Source organism: Hordeum vulgare, chromosome 1H (genome assembly GCF_904849725.1).
Source record: "Hordeum vulgare subsp. vulgare chromosome 1H, MorexV3_pseudomolecules_assembly, whole genome shotgun sequence".
Classification (NCBI taxonomy): Eukaryota; Viridiplantae; Streptophyta; class Magnoliopsida; order Poales; family Poaceae; genus Hordeum; species Hordeum vulgare.
Genome location: NC_058518.1, coordinates 393509473 through 393530176, shown reverse-complemented (window position 1 = coordinate 393530176; position 20704 = coordinate 393509473). Strand labels below are relative to the sequence as shown.

General features: G+C 42.4%; 1 long non-coding RNA gene across 1 annotated transcript; it reads left to right on the top strand.

Annotated features, from left to right (window-relative positions):
• Positions 1-10621: 10621 nt before the first annotated feature.
• Positions 10622-11792, top strand: LOC123411942. The gene is made up of 2 exons (XR_006613363.1): positions 10622-10798; positions 11531-11792. It is a non-coding gene; the product is annotated as an uncharacterized LOC123411942 (long non-coding RNA).
• Positions 11793-20704: the final 8912 nt, after the last annotated feature.

The following is a 20704-nucleotide window of genomic DNA, read 5'->3' as shown; positions in this document are numbered from 1 at the left end:
TTCCACTACATCAACCGCGTTCACTAACGCTTCTACTGTACGATCTACAAGGGTACGTAGATCACTCATCCCCTCTCGTAGATGGACATCACCATGATAGGTCTTCGTGCGCGTAGGAAAATTTTTGTTTCCCATGCGACGTTCCCCAACAGTGGTATCAGAGCTAGGTTCATGCGTAGATGTCTTCTCGAGTAGAAAACAAAAGTTTTTGTGGGCAGTGATGTGCGCTTTGCTGCCCTCCTTAGTCTTTTCTTGATTCCGCGGTATTGCTGGATTGAAGCGGCTTGGACTGACATTACTCGTACGCTTACGAGAGACTGGTTTCATCGTTACGAGTAACCCCCTTTGCTCAAAGATGACCGGCAAGTGTCGGTTTCTCCAACTTTAGTTGAATCGGATTTGACCGAGGAGGTCCTTGGATGAGGTTAAATAGCAACTCATATATCTCCGTTGTGGTTTTTGCTTAAGTAAGATGCGATCCTACTAGATACCCTTGGTCACCACGTAAAACATGCAACAACAAAATTAGAGGACGTCTAACTTGTTTTTGCAGGGTATGATTGTGATGTGATATGGCCAACGATGTGATTTGATATATTGGATGTATGAGATGATCATGTTGTAATAGAAATATCGACTTGCACGTCGATGGTACGGCAACCGGCAGGAGCCATAGGGTTGTCTTTATACTAACATATGTGCTTGCAGATGCGTTTACTATTTTGCTAGGATGTAGCTTTAGTAGTGATAGCATAAGTAGCACGACAACCACGATGGCAACACGTTGATGGATGATCATGGTGTGGCGCCGGTGACAAGAAGATCGTGCCGGTGCTTTGGTGATGGAGATCAAGAAGCACGTGATGATGGCCATATCATGTCACTTATGAATTGCATGTGATGTTAATCCTTTTTTTTTGCACCTTATTTTGCTTAGAACGACGGTAGCATTATGAGGTGATCTCTCACTAAAATTTCAAGACGAAATTGTGTTCTCCCCGACTGTGCACCGTTGCTACAGTTCGTCGTTTCGAGACACCACGTGATGATCGGGTGTGATAGACTCAACGTTCACATACAACGGGTGCAAAACAGTTGCGCACGCGGAACACTCGGGTTAAGCTTGACGAGCCTAGCATGTGCAGACATGGCCTCGGAACACATGAGACCGAAAGGTCGAGCATGAATCGTATAGTTGATATGATTAGCATAGAGATGCTTACCACTGAAACTATTCTCGACTCACGTGATGATCGGACTTGAGATAGCGGATTTGGATCATGTACCACTCAAATGACTAGAGAGATGTACTTTTTGAGTGGGAGTTCTTAAGTAATATGATTAATTGAACTAATTGTCATGAACATAGTCTAATGGTCTTTGCGAATTACGATGTAGCTTGCGCTATAGCTCTACTGTTTTTATATGTTCCTAGAGAAAATTTAGTTGAAAATTGATAGTAGCAAACTTTGCAGACTGAGTCTGTAAAATCGAGGATTGTCCTCGTTGCTACGCAGAAGGCTTATGTCCTTAATGCACCACTCGGTGTGCTGCACCTTGAGCCTCGTCTATGGATGCTATGAACATCCGACATACACGTTTCTGATGACTACACGATAGTTCAGTGCAAAATACTTAATGGCTTAGAAGCAAGGCGCCGAAAACGTTGTAAAACGTCAAGGAACATAAGTGATGTTTTAAAGAGATGAAATTGTGATTTCATGCTTGTGCCCTTGTTAAGAGGTACGAGACCTCCAACAAGATTCTTAGTCTACAAAGTAAAGGAGAAAAGCTCAAACGTTGAGCGTGTGCTCAGATTGTCTGAGTACGACAATCACTTGAATCAAGTGGGAGTTAATCTTCCAGATGAGATAGTGATGGTTCTCCAAAGTCACTGCCACCAAGTTGTGAGAGCTTCGTGACGAACTATAACATATCAAGGATAGATACAATGATCCTTGAGCGATTCGCGATGTTTGACACTGCGAAAGTAGAAATCAAGAAGGAGCGTCAATAGTTGATGGTTTGTAAAACCACTAAGTTTCAAGAAAGGCAAGGGCTAGAAGGGATACTTCGTGAAACGGCAAAACAGTTGCTGCGCTAATGAAGAGACCCAAGATTAAACCCAAACCCGAGACTAAGTGCTTCTGTAATAAGGGGAACAGTCACTGAGGCGGAGCAACTCTAGATACTTGGTAGATAAGAAGGCTGGCAAAAATCGAGAGAAGTATATTTGATATACATAATGTTGATGTGTAGTTTACTAGTACTCCTAGTAGCACGAGGGTATTGGATACCGGTTCGGTTGCTAAGTGATTAGTAACGCGAAATGAAAGCTACGGCATAAACGGAGACTAGCTAAAGGCGAGGTGACGATGCGTGTTGGAAGTGTTTCCAAGGTTGATATGTTGGAAGTGTTTCCAAGGTTGATATGATCAAACGTCACACGCTCCCTCTACCATCGGGATTGGTGTTAAACCTAAATAATTGTTATTTGGTGCTTGCGTTAAGCATGAACATGATTGGATCGTGTTTATTGCAATACGATTATTCATTCAAAGAGAATAATGGTTACTCTATTTGCTTGAATAATCACCTTCAATGGTTTATTGAATCTTGATTGTAGTGTTACACATTGGTGCCAAAAGATACGAGTTAATGATGATAGTACCACTTACTTGTGGCACTGCCGCTTGAGTCATGTTATTATAAATTGCATGAAGAGGCTCCATGCTGATGGATCTTTACTCACCTGATTTCGAATCACTAGTGACATGCAAATCATACCACATGAGCAAGGCCTTGTTTTCATTGAGATGAAACAAGATAGTAACTTGTTGGAAGTGATACATTTTGATGTATGCAGTCCAATGAGTGCTGATGCACGCAGTGGATATCATTATGTTCTTACTTCACTGACGACTTGAGTAGATACAGGAGTATTTACTTAATGAATCACAAGTCTGAAATATTGAAAAGTTCAATTCCGTTTCAGAGTGAAGTTCGTCGTAACAAGAGGATAAACTGTCTACGATATGATCATAGAAATGAATATCTGAGTTACGAGTTTTGGTACGCAGTTAAGACAATGTGGAAATTGTTTCGCAGTTCATGCCACCTGGAACATCATAATGTGATGATGTGTCTGAACGTCATAGCCACGCACTATTTGGTATGGTGCATACTATGATGTCTCTTATCGAATTACCACTATCGTTTATGGGTTATGCATTAGAGACAGCCGCACTCACTTTAAATAGGGCACCGCGTATTTCCGTTGAGATGACACAGTATAGACTGAGGTTTAGAGAAATCTAAACTGTCGTTTCTTGAAAGTTTGGGGTTTCGACACTTATGTGAAAAAGTTTCAATCTGATAAGCTCGAACCCAAAGCGGATAAATGCTTCTTCATAGGGTATCCAAAACAGTTGGGTACATCTCCTATCTCAGATCCGAAAGCAAAGTGTTTGTTTCTAGAAACGGATCCTTTCTCGAGGAAAGGTTTCTCTCGAAAGAATTGAGTGGGAGGGTAGTAGAACTTGATGAGGTTATTGAACCATCACTTCAACCAGTGTGTAGCAGGGCGTAGGAAGTTGTTCCTGTGGCGCCTACACCAATTGAAGTGGAAGCTGATAATGGTGATCATTGAGCTTCGAATCAAGTTACTACAAACCTCGTAGGTCGACAAGGTCGCGTACTGCTGCAGAGTAGTACGGTAACCCTGTCTTGGAGGTCATGTTGTTGAGCAACAATGAACCTACGAGTTATGGAGAAAGCGATGGTGGGCCCAGATTCCGACATATGGCTGGCAGCCATGAAATCCGAGAGAGGATCCATGTGTGAAAACAAAGTGTAGACTTTGGTAGAACTACTTGATGGTCATGGGACTATTGAGTAAAATGGATATTTAAAAGAAGACAGACGATGATGGTGATAAGTCACTATTAAGAAAAGCTCGACTTGTCGCAAAGATGTTTTCGACAAGATCAAACAGTTGACTATGATGAGACTTTCTCACTCGTAGCGATGCTAAAGGTCTGTTAGAATTATGTTAGTTGTTGATGCATTATTTATGAAATATTGCACGTAGGATGTCAAAACATTGTTTCCTCGACGGTTTCCTTGAGCAAACATTGTATGTGATACAACCAGAAGGTTTTGTCGATCCTAAAGATACTAGCAAGTATGCAAGCTCCAGTGATCCTTCAATGGACTGGTGCAAGCATCTCGGAGTTGGAATATACACTTTGATGAGATGATCAAAGATTTTGGGTTTGTACAAGGTTTATGAGAAACTTGTATTTCCAAAGAAGTGAGTGGGAGCACTATAGAATTTCTGATAGGTATATGTGGTTGACATATTGTGGATCAGAAATAATGTAGAATTTCTGTAAAGCATACAAGGTTGTTTGAAAGGAGATTTCAAAGGAATACCTGGATTGAGCTACTTGAACGTTGAGCATCAAAGATCTATAGAGATAGATCGAAAGCGCTTAATGGAAGTTTCAACAAGATGCATGCCTTGACAAGTTTTTGAAAGAGTTCAAAATAGATCAGCAAAGAAGGAGTTCTTGGTTGCGTTGTGAGGTGTGAATTTGAGTAAGACTCAAAACCCGACCACGGCAGAATAAAGAGAATAGACGAAGGTCGTCTTCTATGCCTTAGCCATAGAATCTAAAGTATGCCATGCTGTGTACCGCACCTGATGTGTGCCTTGACTCAAAGTATGTTGAGAGGTACACAGAGTGATCCATGATTGAATCACTAGCAGCGGTCAAAATTTATCCTTAGTAACAAATGGACTAAGGAATTTTTCTCGATTATGGAGGTGGTTAAAGAGTTCTTCGTAAAGGGTTACGTCGATGCAAGCTTTGACACTAATCCGAATAACTATGAGTAGTGAAACGGATTCATATAGTAGAGTAGATATTTGGAGCATTTCCGAATAGCACGTAGTAGCAGCATCTATAAGATGACATAAAGATTTGTAAAGAACGCACGGATCTGAAAGTTTCAGAACCGTTGACTAAAACCTCTCTCACGGGCAAGACGTGATCAGACCCCATAACTATATGGGTGTTGGATTCGTTGGAATCACATGGTGATGTGAACTAGATTATTGACTCTAGTGCAAGTGGGAGACTGTTGGAAATATGCCCTAGAGGCAATAATAAATTAGTTATTATTATATTTCTTAGTTCATGATAATCGTTTATTATCCATGCTATAATTGTATAGATTGGAAACACAATACTTGTGTGGATACATAGACAAAACATTGTCCCTAGTAAGCCTCTAGTTGACTAGCTCGTTGATCAAAGATGGTCAAGGTTTCCTGGCCATAGGCAAGTGTTGTCACTTGATAACGGGATCACATCATTAGGAGAATCATGTGATGGACTAGACCCAAACTAATAGACATAGCATGTTGATCGTGTCATTTTGTTGCTACTGTTTTCTGCGTGTCAAGTATTTGTTCCTATGACCATGAGATCATATAACTCACGGACACCGGAGGAATGCTTTATGTGTATCAAACGTCGCAACGTAACTGGGTGACTATAAAGATGCTCTACAGGTATCTCCGAAGGTGTTCGTTGAGTTAGTATGGATCAAGACTGGGATTTGTCACTCCGTGTGACGGAGAGGTATCTCGGGGCCCACTCGGTAATACAACATCACACACAAGCCTTGCAAGCAATGTAACTTAGTGTAAGTTGCGGGATCTTGTATTACGGAACGAGTAAAGAGACTTGCCGGTAAACGAGATTGAAATAGGTATGCGGATACTGACGATCGAATCTCGGGCAAGTAACATACCGAAGGACAAAGGGAATGACATACGGGATTATACGAATCCTTGGCACTGAGGTTCAAACGATAAGATCTTCGTAGAATATGTAGGATCCAATATGGGCATCCAGGTCCCGCTATTGGATATTGACCGAGGAGTCTCTCGGGTCATGTCTGCATAGTTCTCGAACCGGCAGGGTCTGCACACTTAAGGTTCGACGTTGTTTTATGCGTATTTGAGTTATATGGTTGGTTACCGAATGTTGTTCGGAGTCCCGGATGAGATCACGGATGTCACGAGGGTTTCCGGAATGGTCCGGAAACGAAGATTGATATATAGGATGACCTCATTTGGTTACCAGAAGGTTTTCGTGCATTACTGGAAAAGTTTCGGGCTCATCGGTAGTGTACCGGGAGTGCCGGGAGGGGTGCCGGGGACCATCGGGAGGGGTGTCACGCCCCAAGGGGTCTCATGGGCTATGGGAAGAGATAAACCAGCCCCTAGTGGGCTGGAATAAGTTCCCACTAAGGCCCATAAGGTTTGAGAAGGAAAAAACACAAGGTGGAAAGAGTTTCCAAGTGGGAAGGTGGAATCCTACTCCAAGTAGGATTGGAGTAGGACTCCTCCACCTCCAATTTCGGCCAAACCTTTAGGTTTTGAGGCTGCCTCCTCCCCTCCCTCCCACCTATATATACGGAGGTTTTAGGGCTGATTTGAGACGACTTTCTCACGGCTGCCCGACCACATACCTCCATAGTTTTTCCTCTAGATCGCGTTTCTGCGGAGCTCGGGCGGAGCCCTGCTGAGACGAGATCATCACCAACCTCCGGAGCGCCGTCACGCTGCCGGAGAACTCTTCTACCTCTCCGTCTCTCTTGTTGGATCAAGAAGGCCGAGATCATCGTCGATCTGTACGTGTGCTGAACACGGAGGTGCCGTCCGTTCGGTACTAGATCGTGGGACTGATCGCGGGATTGTTCGCGGGGTGGATCGAGGGACGTGAGGACGTTCCACTACATCAACCGCGTTCACTAACGCTTCTGCTGTACGATCTACAAGGGTACGTAGATCACTCATCCCCTCTCGTAGATGGACATCACCATGATAGGTCTTCGTGCGCGTAGGAAATTTTTTGTTTCCCATGCGACGTTCCCCAACAAATACCTACGGAGCATGGAAGAGAAGGCCGTGAAGAATGTGGGGGAACAAAATGGGCATGAGATTGATCCACAAGACCTACAGAGCATGGAAGAGAAGGTCATGAAGCTTGTTGATCTGAAATCAGATTCTAAGGTTGAAGAAAATGGCAAGCAACTAAAGTATGATGGGTGGAGCATTTTATTGTTGTGTCATTGCTATGGTTTTCTTGGGTGGCCCGGGTTTTTTTACTTGATGTTCATCAATCGCTAGAACTTGTTAGAGTTTCAGTTAGTGTGTCAAGCTTGTAGTTTCAGTTAGTCATGGATTATTTGTTAGCTCAATTTGAATTTGTGTGAATCCAAACTTGCCTGAATTTTTGTAGTGATATTCTCAGTTACAGTTCTAGTTAGTCCATTAATTATTTTCTTCCCGTGATGAATAAAATGTAGCAATTGAATTCATAAAGTGCAGCAATTCTTAAGTTAACAGAGTGCAGCAATTCTTCAGTTAATCGAGGGGGGAGGAGCGTAACATTTTGTTGAGCTGGGCCGGCCGGGCTCCTCATTTTTGCCGAGAAATAAAGAGACAGTCCAACGGGTGGGCCGGATTTAATTAAGCCCAAAAACGTGTGGCAGGCCTGCTCAATCTGCGCGGCCCGTTGCTTCAGAACACTGCCAAAAAAGGTGCTAAAAAGACCAACCAATGAAAACGCAAGCCGTGGATTGTTGACGTAGCCATACTGCCTGATCCAGATCGTCCATTCACGGTGATCCAATGGTCCGGACAGGTGTGGGGTTTTGAAAGGTTTTCAAGGGTTAGGGTTGAGCATAACTAATTCAAAAAAAAATAAAAAAATATAAAACTTGTGCCAATCATCATTCTATGTGACCAACTCGATAGAAAAAATAAGAAACTTGGACTATGGAGTTTTTCATGAAAAAGCTTTCACAAACTTGGCTATCACCAACGAGGTTGTAGGGTTTTCAAAGGTTAGGGTTGAGCATAACTAATTCAAAAAAATCAAAAAATAGAAAACGTGAGTCAATCATCGTTCTATGTGACTAACTCGATAGGAAAAATAAGAAACCTGAATTATGGAGTTTTTCATGAAAAAACCTTCACAAAGATGGCTATCAATAACGAGGTTGTAGGGTTTTCAAACAACCCATTTCTAAGCATGTTTTTTTGTCCACCATGTCTAAAATAGCCAAATTAGTTTGAGTTGTTAGTATATGACAAAGTAAGAACATGTGCACTGGTTTTCCAAAAAAAATTATGATTTTTTATGCTGATTTTAAACTTGGTGAAACCTAAGTTTGACCAACATTTAAACAAGTTTCAAATATAAAAATGAAAAACCAAGCCTGTATCCTACTTAGTCACTTCAAAATGAAGCTTTTGTGAGGCTTTTGATAGTTTCAAGTTCAACATCCAAAACCACTTGTCTTCACACATGAGTTTCAAATTAGCTCCAAAGGTAGGGTAAACAACCATTTCTAAGCAAGTTTTTTTGAGTTGTTAGTATATGACAAAGTAAGAACATGTGCACTGATTTTCCAATTTTTTGATTTGTTTTTAATTTTTTATGCTCATTTCATACAAGGTCAAACCTAAGTTACCTAAGTTTGACCAACATTTAAACAAGTTTCAAACATGAAAATGAAAAGTCAAACCTCGACCCTTCTTAGTCACTCCAAAATGAAGCTTTTGTGAGGTTTTTGAAAGTTTCAAGTTCAACACCCAAAACCACTTGTCTTCACACATGTGTTTCAAATTAGCTCCAAAGGTAGGGTAAACAACCCATTTTAAGCAAGTTTTTTGTCCATCATGTTTATAGCAGCCAAATTAGTTTGAGTTGTTAGTATATGACAAAGTAAGAACATGTGCACTGGTTTTTTCAATTTTTTGAATTTTTATGCTCATTTCAAACTCGGTCAAATCTAAGTTTGATCAACATTTAAACAAGTTTCAAACATGAAAATGAATTTGACAAGTGGTTTTGGGCGTGTAACATGATGTATAGGGTACTCGTGTGTCGACAATTACACTTAGATGTGTTGACAATTCCATTTAAATGAATTGCATTGCAAAAGATATTGAATTTAAAAGTTTATAACATTTTCTGGATTATTCAGTAAATAGAAAAGTTTGTTCATGCTCACATGGGGGCTGACGTGGGTTGCTTCCGACGCTGCTCGGAAGAACGATGCACGCAAGTACATGAACTAGGGCTCACGCCGCCGCGTGCGTTCGATCAGCGCGAGGTGAAGGAGTACGACCGCCAGATGTCGGTGGTGGTGTGAGGCAACCGCCTGGTAGCTCCTCTGGCGCGGGTGGCGCGGGGAGCTCCGCCATTGCACGTGCACCACTGCCTCCTCCGAAGAGGGAGGGGGAGGAGCAGGTCTTGGCACCACGCCCCGGGCGCCTCGACTTTCAGCCGGCAGATTACGTCGACGACGGCGACCTCCTCATCGTCGAGATTATGGACCGCACGAAGGACGAGCCGCAACAGCTCGTCGCGCGCCGGCAGACGGAAGAGGAGCTCGACGAGTTCCGCTTCCACCAAGTCATCGAGAAATCCCGCGGTGACAAGGCGTGGGGCGCCTCCGACTTCGACTCCGAATGAGCGACGCCGCCGCCTCCTTGGGGCCGCACCCTTGGGGCTCAGGTGAGCTCAATTTTGGAGATCTAACTAGGGGTACGAGCTACGGGAAACCCGCATAGAGTTATGTAATCGAAGTACTCCGTGTGGCTTTTGCTCCGACGAACCCGCCATTAGAACTACGGGTACTACTTCGTGTGTAATCGAAGCAAATTATCTGCTATGTTTGCTAAAATCTATCTATGTTGTTTGAATTCGGACGATTTCGGTTGAATGATTGTAAATATACTTGTCTGAATCGGAGCTCGCCGGTGTTTCTGTGCTTCGTCGCCGGAGAAGAAGAAGATGGAGGATGCGCTTGCAAGGGAAAACTGTTTAACCGTAGTCGCCTCCATCTGAGTCCCACGCCGACGTGGATGAGCTGTGGGTCCTGCCCGGCTCCACCTAATCCTAAAAGAGATGGTGCTCAAGGGTCATGTCATGCATGGGCTATTTGTGCACAGCAGAGCTGTTCTTGTGAACGATGTCGCTTTGTAGCCAATTCGCATGAAAAACGTGGCACAACGGCTATTGCCCCTAAAAAAAGAGCCAATATAGTCATTGTGCAACATATGGTTTCGAAGTAATTCTGGTTGCATCTTTCTCTAATAGTTGGAATATTTATCAATTGCGTATGTAATTTGGAAGCCAATAAATGCAATAATCATTTTATGGAATACGTACTAATTAATTTAATGGGAGACAGTAAATGCCATAATCTTATTATGGAATGCTAAATAAATTTGTACTATAATTTTTGGGGACCAATTAATGGCATAATATTGTCATGGAAAACTAATAAATTTCGTATGGTAATTTTTAGGAGCCAAGATCTGACATAATCGCGTTATGGGATGCTAGTAATTAATTTTATATGGTATATTTTGGAGCAAATAAATACATACCCACAGGATATTCCATGTTGCGCGTATTATTGGAAGATCTTGATTAATTACCGGGAACCATACCAAGGAAGCACTAATTGAGGAAGTAATTAAACGGCAAAAATTGGTAGGACTCAAAGGCGCCTCTATATAAACAGCAGAATGATTCAGCTAAGCACCCCGACCAAAACAAATATAGAATACAAATAGGAATCAAGGAAATAGTAAACAACTTTGTTATGGCTCCAATCGACTCAAGGTTTTCGTGCTTGACTATGGCTCTTTTGCTGATGTCAACCACTTGTTTGTCGAGTCAAGTATCAGAGACAGAGAGCATAGGTATTTTTCTTTCTACTAGTAGAATCTTGTCCTTTTGCATGATTCTCCTGTTTCAATGATAAGCGTGGTAATAATATATCCAAGTCAATTTGAATATTTGATGGTCACTTGTGAATCACAGAGAAATCAGAACCTATTTCATGGCCCGGATATTTTTCTCATTGTCCATGCTTTCGTTCAATAGGCCATTTGGCTGCCTTCAGTTGTCTTTAAAGTTGATATGCAAACATAAACTGCTTGCTCAAGCTATACAATTTAAATTTTAACAACGGCATGGAAGATAACAGTTGTTTTTGCCCATATTTTTTAGATTTGCACCCATTTCCTACCGTAGTACACATCTTAAATAAATGGTTTTGATAGTAGTATTGAACTATGAGGACTAGCCATGTTGGTTGTGGACTCCATCCTGGTCCTGATTCCATCATAATTTTAACGGTGGCGAACTGTGAATTAGCATACTACTATTTTTTTAGGATACATACCACTAGTTGTTGTGACTACTTTTTTATAAGTACACCGCTTCTATCCTGATATTTTCACAAGACAGTGTTCTACTTCCTTCGTCCCAAAATAACTGACTCAAAAAAAACACTATTTTGTTTTAAACTGAATACAAAACCAAGTTATTTTAAAGTCACTTATTTTAGGACGGAGGGAGTAATATATAGTATCCGATTTTAATTACAAACTGCTCCTTGTTCTGATGCACTTGTTTTTTTACTGTCATAGGTATGAAAGCCAACGCATGCGCGGGCCGTGAACCTTACCAGTTCAATTGTACGCCTGGAGGCTGTGTTACTGCCTGCAAAAAACTAGGCTGCGGAACTGGGGTTTGCCATTCAGATGGTAGTTGCTATTGCAGCTAGATGAGGCTGCTCGATCAGTCCTAGTTGTTGCTCTAATTTGTAGTAAGAAAAAGACCGAGAATAATAAGTAATGTTGAGTTTTCTTCAATTCCTGAAAAAAGTTAAATAGAGATTGTTTATTTTCCTGTGCTCTCCCTTATCATTGTTTTTTAATGAAAATGGTTGTTTTATGGCTTCTCGTTTAAAAAGTCTATACCACTTGTGTTCAAATACTTTGATATTGTGGAAAAGCATATTTGGTAAACCAGGAACTCCACATGACGCAGTGCCAAATCAGTTAGAAGATTACCATACCTAACCAGAAGTTGATTTAAGAACATAAGAATGGACCAAAGCCAAAGGACACAGAGTTTCTGCTCCCGGTGAACAGTATAAAAAAATCAAAAAAATCCGACATTTACAAAAGTTCAACATTCCTACAAGGCGTGGCAAAAAAGAAATTACTCTAAAAAGCGCAATGTCATTTCATGCTGAATTCTCGCACACATTTAAAACTTTTGTCCTGTTGGTCTAAAAAATTCAGATTTCCTGTGTCTCACTATCGTGGGCCATCAAAAAACCTGTTAGCGCACACGCGATTCCCTGTCTGAAGTCGGCTGCTCACATTCATGTTGTTTTAAAACGACCGCTCTACATTGACGCTAGCTTGGAACGGACGTGACCATTCATTGGTGTCGGCATTGAAGCCGCTTACCGAGCGAGGGCGATGCATGCTCCGTGTCCGTGATGTCCACGCATGTTCAATGCCGGAGAGATATTTACTCGAAGGGATGGGATGGATATATATCACGCTCGTTCAATGTCGGCATCTCTTGCTGCCATTGTTAAACAGGCTCATCGATCGAGAAACCAACTCCGTTGCACATGTATTGACGCACCCAGACGCTTGGCCTCACTGACATCCACTATTTAAAGGCGGCCACACCCGACGAAAAGCACACATGCTCCAATCTTCCTCATGTGCACCACGTTTGCATGAGAGCGAGCAGGAACACTCCATGGGAGAGCGTGTCGATGGAGATGCACGCAGTTGTCAGAGCCGTCGTGCCACGTGGATCGAGGCCGTCATGCCGGCCAGTCCCCCCCTCGAGATCTTCGATGATGACCCCATGATGGAGACGGGGTGAGACGATGACTTAGCATCGAAGGCTACGCACGTGCAATCGTCTTGACCATGGAGTAGGCATAGTCGCACTTCAACGCTGCCATGGAAGAGGAGCAACTTGTGTCGGCGCGTATGTTGGCGTTTGAAACGCGCTTGAACAACACCGGCTGGAGGAGGGCCAAATCTACGGCGAGCACGAGAGCGAGGAGGCTGTGGTAGCCATGGCCGCGCAAAAACCAACTATGTCGCCGGGCAGTGGGCGCTCTCCGAGGCCGTATGCAATCAAGACGGTTCTCACAACGTACATGCAGCACAGGCGGATGTAAAGGAGACCACATATAAGAACGCCAAGAGTTGCACGTCCTAAACTTTGCCAAACTCTGTTTGGCCGTGCATGTGAGACGACGACAATGTTTAACCCTCCATTTCCATCATCGACGTCACATCCACTGGCGACGGACATGTCACGAACTCTGTTGAGGATGTGTAGGGCATGGGAAACGGCATGGACATGTATGTGTCCTATTTGGGCCGGTCCGTTTGCCATATTCCACTCTTTCTCGTCGGTGACCACACCTTCACTTCGTGAGTCTTATTGCCGCCGCTCACGGAAGCGACAGATGAAGGACGCGGTCGCCGAAAGGACTTAGACGACGAACGCCGTCGTAGTGTAGAGCACTGGAGATGCCTAAATCCCAATCTAACCGTGCAGCCCATGCCATTTAACGTGCATGCCATCTATAACATATCTTCTAGAAACAAGCCATATGTAAATGGTGTCAAATAGAGCGTTACTTTTCTTTTCTACCTAATAATAAAGCACAAAGTCCTTTTGATGGTCCGTTGTTGCACATATTGTAGAAAAGTCCCCGCACTTCCATGAAATCAACCCACGGTCTTGATTTTACTAGATATTTGAGAAAATATTTTAATTTATAAAAAAATAAAATTCGGACGAGGCAGCGGTTTGTCTGGCGCCAGACAAGGATGGAAGGTGGAGATGTTGAGAGGCGAGGCCAGAGGCGATGGACAGAGGAGGCCGATGCAGAGTGACGATTGTGTGGTCGTGAAGTAGAGGACGGCCTGGAGGCAGTGCTTGACAGATGAGGATCAGGTGCAGAGCAGCGGCAACAACGCCATCGGTGAGCGGAGCACAACAAAGAGGAGGAGGCAAGGCGCAACCATGGCGGCATGAGCAACCATAAAGAAAGAGAGACGTTGCAACAGCCGGGGACCTATGCTCTAGATGATTCCCGCGCTATGTGAATTGTTTGTTATATTCATCATCGCATCATTCGCTTTGCATCGGCACTCCATCGTCATCGTTTTTCAAAACTTGCACTCGTCTGTACTTGTCGGTTCTGCCCGTTGTTGTCGTTCACCATGTTGAGACCAAATGCATTCGCACGCACCCACGACATCTTTTAAATATTATTTTGTAAGTGGGATAAAAATTTCTCGGAACTGGGTGAAAGATGGCGTGCGGTCTTGGTTTATTGTAGGTAGACCGTGTGTCTAGTTTTGTCGCATTCGGAGTTCATTTGATACCTAAACATATAAACTATAACGACTCTATGGCCTCGCGATATGTTTTTTGTTTTTCCAAAACCTGTGCCGGTCCACCAATTGTTCTACACACCCCACCTAGCTACCCCTCCACTTCGGGTCCATCAGATCGTGATGCAACGGTCCAAAAATGTTGCAACGGTTGTTTTGAGAAGTGTGGTGGGATCCTGATCCAATAAAAGACAGGCAAAGACAAGATCAGGTTCCAACACTTCTGCTTTGAAGAGACTGCTACCAAGTTGTACCTCAGCCTAAAGAACAAGAATGACTCCAATTTTGGGGTTCAACGTGCTGCTCGCAAATCCCAATGCAAATTTTGAGTCTCATCATGTTTCTTCCATTATAAAATGTGGCTCGGCAATTGCAGTATTGCCAACATTGACCTCATCGAGTCCACCAAGATTGATAAGCATGGGATCAAGGATGTATGTACCTATCACATTCTGGTAAATATAACCGTTGTGAAGTCTGACATATTCAAGGGTAGAGCCACCAAGTATACCATCAAGGGTAAGATCAACGTGAATAACACCACTTCGGAACATAATTAGGGAAGGGATCCCCTCGCCTCAAGAAGTACGACGACCATAATGAGGTATATATACCATATGTGCTCAAACCAGTTACGTTTATTCTTACATTTATTATACCTTCTTGTTCATGTACAATTACCATAAAACTATCAGGACCAATTTAGTCTTGTTTTCTTAGGATGAATGATAGAAGGAGTAGCTTAGGACCAGTCATTTTTATACATAGCTTTTCCGGTACAGAAGCGCAATAGCTAAAATTATAGCCCTTTCCCAGAGTAGTGGCAGTGCATGACAGGTTACAACCGATGCTGCAAGCTAGGCAGGGGCTGAAGATGTTGCCACTATAGGCACATGTGCACACAAAGGGCAAATATGCACCCGAGGGCCAATAACTTCAGGTTCATGAGGGAAACAATTGTGTACAATGGCTTGTTGTTTGATGTGATATATGATCAAGAGATTAGGAGTCCTTGAATGTAATATGTTCCACTTCTTAAAGAAAACAATGAGTGAAGTAGAAGCTTCATTATTTGAGAACCAAGGACATGTCATTGACTACACTGTTCATGAGGTTCCTTAGAAAAGAATTGAGCAAAAGTATTATCATTTGTAAATACTCTTTTCAAGTGAGATGAGGAGTAGTACCAAGATAGATAACAATGTTAAAGCATCTTTTGACTTGTTTTTTTATTTTTTGATATAACTGGCCTTTATTTGGATATGATTTTCCATGGTGGGGAGAGATGGTGATGGCGTGGAGTGAGTAGGTCGGGGTAATAAGGTAAGAGTGTGAACAACTCGTGTGGAGTGAGAGAGTGAATCACCTTTTTTAGATAAGAAGAAAAGGAGTTGTTGATTGCTATTTTAAGAGAAGAGGGGTTGTTCGCTTTGAGAGACATGTCATACACTTTTTTTATATAATGAATAAAATGAGATACCCTAAAAAGTTGTGTCTTGAGAATAATTACCAAGAAGTGATTTAAAGTGCCATTTAATGAGAAAATTGCTTTTGGAGCTTGGCCTCCATGGAGGCCTCCATACAGAGGATTCAAATTTTATCAAATTTTATATTTTTACATTTAAAAAATTCTGAAAAATTACAGATATGCATGAAGGCATAACACATATGTGTGTGTATTTTCAGAGAAAAATATGATTAAAATGAGGGTTGTGCAAGAAAAATGAGGTTTTTAACACTTGATACTATTCATCCTCCCGTACCAGGAATTTACCTTTTTGTATAGATTGCATTTCAAGATATTTCATTCTAATAGTTTACACACATGCGCATAAAATCCTTGTCTACTTGCATATATTTTTTGGATTTTTTTGAAACAAAAAAGTTAGAATTTTCAAAATTTCAAATTTTTTGAGCCCAGTGAGCTTGGTCACCAAAACGGCCTTTTCCACTTCATGGTATATTTACACATATGTTTATTACTAAAGGGGTTGAGAGAGATGAATACGGATTATGTCGATGTTAAAAACATTGGCAAGGCTCCCACGCGATGTCATTTGAAAGGGGAAAAAATATCACCGAGTTTTATACTACTATGAAAAAACATTAAATCACGTGTGGCAACGCACGAGCATTCTACTAGTCTTACCTGTTTTTCTCTGGTTGTGGCACTTTTTTAGCTTCATTTTACTATGGATCCTTTTTGAGTTTGTACCAAATCGCAAACCTTTTGAACATTTTTCTTAATAATATGACTACATGCATTGTTCGGATGCACAAACCGGGGTATTCGTCATGTAGATAAAAGGGGTCAATAGCTCGTGTGCGACACCTTTGAGGTGAATTGAAAGGAATGAGACGTCTTTCGTCCGAATTGCCTTGGTGCGACACTTTTTAGCTATTAGGGGTTGGAGCCATAACTTATCTTATCCACGTAAGCGTGGGCCTTACTTGGCGGTGGATCTAGTTATGGGCCCCACTTGTTAGTGCACCAGGTGAAACGTGTCCACGTGCCTATCCGAACGGGTACCCCTGTCCGAGCCTGTGTTGCTCCCTCCTCTTCGTTCCAGGCAGTGAGCCGGCGGCAGCGGCGGAGCTTTTGTTCTGGGTGACAGCAGTGGTGAAGCTTTTGTTCTCGGTGACAGCGGCGGCTGTGGTGAGTGAATCCGGAACCCTGTCATTTTCTCCTCCGTGTCGAGTTAGATCTCATGGCATCGCCTCTGTTTCCCTCTGTTTTTGGTCAATTTGATCCAGATTTGGGTGGGGGAGGCGAGCTGACCACGATGCAGCCGCCAGAGACAACAACATCCTTTCCAACCTATGCGATTTGTGCCTCGTCTGCTTCCGCTGGCTCACCTCATACTGCCCCGCCATTGACAAACAGGGGTGGTGGTGCTCGGACGTTCGAATTCACAATGGAATTTCCTCCTTCTAAGGCGAAGCTAGGTGATGGTAGCATGCGGGACATAGAGAGATACAATTGTGGAGTGGGAGATTGATTTTGCGTAGATTGATCCATAAGACCTACGGAGCATGGAAGAGAAGGCCGTGAAGAATGTGGTGGAAGAAAATGGGCAAGAGATTGATCCACAAGACCTACAGAGCATGGAAGAGAAGGTCGTGAAGCTTGTTGATCTAAAATCAGATTCTAATGTTGAAGAAAATGGCAAGCAACTAAAGTATGATGGGTGGAGCATTTTATTGTTGTGTCATTGCTATGGGTTTCTTGGGTGGCCCGCGTTTCTTTTACTTGATGTTCATCACTCACTAGAACTTGTTAGAGTTTCAGTTAGTGTGTCAAGCTAGTAGTTTCAGTTAGTCATGGATTATTTGTTAGCTCAATTTGAATTTTTGTGAATCCAAACTTGCCTGAATTCTTGTAGTGATATTCTCAGTTACAGTTCTAGTTAGTCCATTAATTATTTTCTTCCCCTGATGAATAAGATGTAGCAATTGAATTCATAAAGTGCAGGAATTCTTCAGTTAACATAGTGCAGCAATTCTTCTGTTAACAGAGTGCGGCAATTCTTCAGTTAAACTAGGGGGAGGAGCGTAACATTTTGGTGTAGCTGGGCCGGCCGGGCTCCTCTTTTTTGCCGAGAAATAAAGAGACAGTCCAACGGGTGGGCCGGATTTAATTAAGCATAAAAACGTGTGGCAGGCTTGCTCAATCTGCGCGGCCCGTTGCTTCAGAACTCTGCCAAAAAAGGTGCTAAAAAGACCAACCAATGAAAACGCAAGCCGTGGATGGTTGACGTAGCCATACTGCCTGATCCAGATCGTCCATTCACGGTGATCCAATGGTCCGGACAGGTGTGGGGTTTTGAAAGGTTTTCAAGGGTTAGGGTTGAGCATAACTAATTCAACAAATAATTAAAAAATAGAAAACTTGTGCCAATCATCATTCTATGTGACCAACTCGATAGGAAAAATAAGAAACTTGGACTATGGAGTTTTTCATGAAAAAGCCTTCACAAAGTTGGCTATCACCAACGAGGTTGTAGGGTTTTCAAGTGTTAGGGTTGAGCATAACTAATTCAAAAAAATCAAAAAAAAGAAAACGTGTGCCAATCATGTTCTATGTGACTAACTCGATAGGAAAAATAAGAAACCTGAATTATGGAGTTTTTCATGAAAATACCTTCACAAAGATGGCTATCAATAACGAGGTTGTAGGGTTTTCAAACAACCCATTTCTAAGCTATTTTTTTGTCCACCATGTCTAAAATAGCCAAATTAGTTTGAATTGTTAGTATATGACAAAGTAAGAACATGTGCACTGGTTTTCCAAAAAACAATTATGAATTTTTTATGCTCATTTTAAACTTGGTGAAACCTAAGTTTGACCAATATTTAAACAAGTTTCAAACATGAAAATGAAAAAACCAAGCTTGTATCCTTCTTAGTCACTCCAAAATGAAGCTTTTGTAAGGTTTTTGAAAGTTTCAAGTTCAACATCCAAAACCACTTGTTTTCACACGTGAGTTTCAAATTAGCTCCAAAGGTAGGGTAAACAGCCATTTCTAAGCAAGTTTTTTTGACTTGTTAGTATATGACAAAGTAAGAACATGTGCACTGATTTTCCAATTTTTTGATTTGTTTTTAATTTTTATGCTTATCTCATACTTGATCAAACCTAAGTATGACCAACATTTAAACAAGTTTCAAACATGAAAATGAAAAATCAAACCTCGATCCTTCTTAGTCACTCCAAAATGAAGCTTTTGTGAGGTTTTTGAAAGTTTCAAGTTCAACACCCAAAACCACTTGTCTTCACACATGTGTTTCAAATTAGCGCCAAAGGTAGGGTAAACAACCCATTTTTAAGCAAGTTTTTTGTCCATCATGTCTAAAACAGCCAAATCAGTTTGAGTTGTTAGTATATGACAAAGTAAGAACATGTGCACTGGTTTTTCAATTTTTGGAATTTTTATGCTCATTTCAAATTGTGTCAAATCTAAGTTTGACCAACATTTAAACAAGTTTCAAACATAAAAATGAATTTGACAAGTGGTTTTGGGGCGTGTTACATGATGTATAGGGTACTAATGTGTTGACAATTACATTAGATGTGTTGACAATTCCATTTAAATGAATTGCATTGCAAAAGATATTTAATTTAAAAGTTTATAACATTTTCTGGATTATTCAGTAAATAGAAAATGTTTGTTGATGCTCACATGGGGGCTGACGTGGTTGCTTCCGACGCTGCTCGGAAGAACGATGCACGCAAGTACACGAACTCGGGACTCGCGCCGCCGCGTGCGTTCGATCAGCGCGAGGTGAAGGAGTACGACCACCAGATGGCGGCGGTGGTGCGAGGCAACTGCCTGGTAGCTCCTCTGGCGCGGGTGGCGCGGGCAGCTCCGCCATTGCACGTGCACCGCTGCCTCCTCCGAAGATGGAGGGGGAGGAGCAGGGCTTGGCACCACGCCCCGGGCGCCTCGACTTTCTGCCGGGAGATTACGTCGACGACGGCAACCTCCTCATCGTCGAGATTATGGAGCGCACGAAGGACGAGCCGCAACAGCTCGTCGCGCGTCGGCAGACGGAAGAGGAGCTCGACGAGTTCCGCTTCCACCAAGTCATCGAGAAATCCCGCGGTGACAAGGCGTGGGGCGCCTCCGACTTCGACTCCGAATGAACGACGCCGCCGCCTCGTCGGGGCCGCATCCTTGGGGCTCAGGTGAACTACGGGTACTACTTCGTGTGTAATCGAAGCAAATTATCTGCTATGTTTGCTAAGATCTATCTATGTTGTTTGAATTCGGACGATTTTGGTTGAATGATTGTAAATATGCTTGTCTGAATCGGAGCTCGCCGGTGTTTCTGTGCTTCGTCGCCGGAGAAGAAGAAGATGGAGGATGCGCTTGCAAGGGAAAACTGTTTAACCGTAGTCGCCTCCATCTGAGTCCCACGCCGACGTGGATGAGCTGTGGGTCCTGCCCGGCTCCACCTAATCCTAAAAGAGATGGTGCTTAAGGGTCATGTCGTGCCTGAGCTATTTGTACACATCAGAGCTGTTCTTGTGAACGATGTCGCTTTGTAGCCAATTCGCATGACAATCGTGGCACAACAACTATTGACCCCTAAAAAAAAGAGCCAATATAGTCATTGTGCAACATATGGTTTCGAAGTAATTCTGGTTGCATCTGTCTCTAATAGTTGGAATATTTATCAATTGCCTATGTAATCTGGAAGCCAATAAATGCAATAATCATTTTATGGAATACGTACTAATTAATTTAATGGGAGACAGTAAATACCATAATCTTATTATGGAATGCTAAATAAATTTGTACTACTACCTCCTTTTCAGATTATAAGACTTACACATATCTCTAGATTTATAATTTGATCAAGTTAAAATGAGTC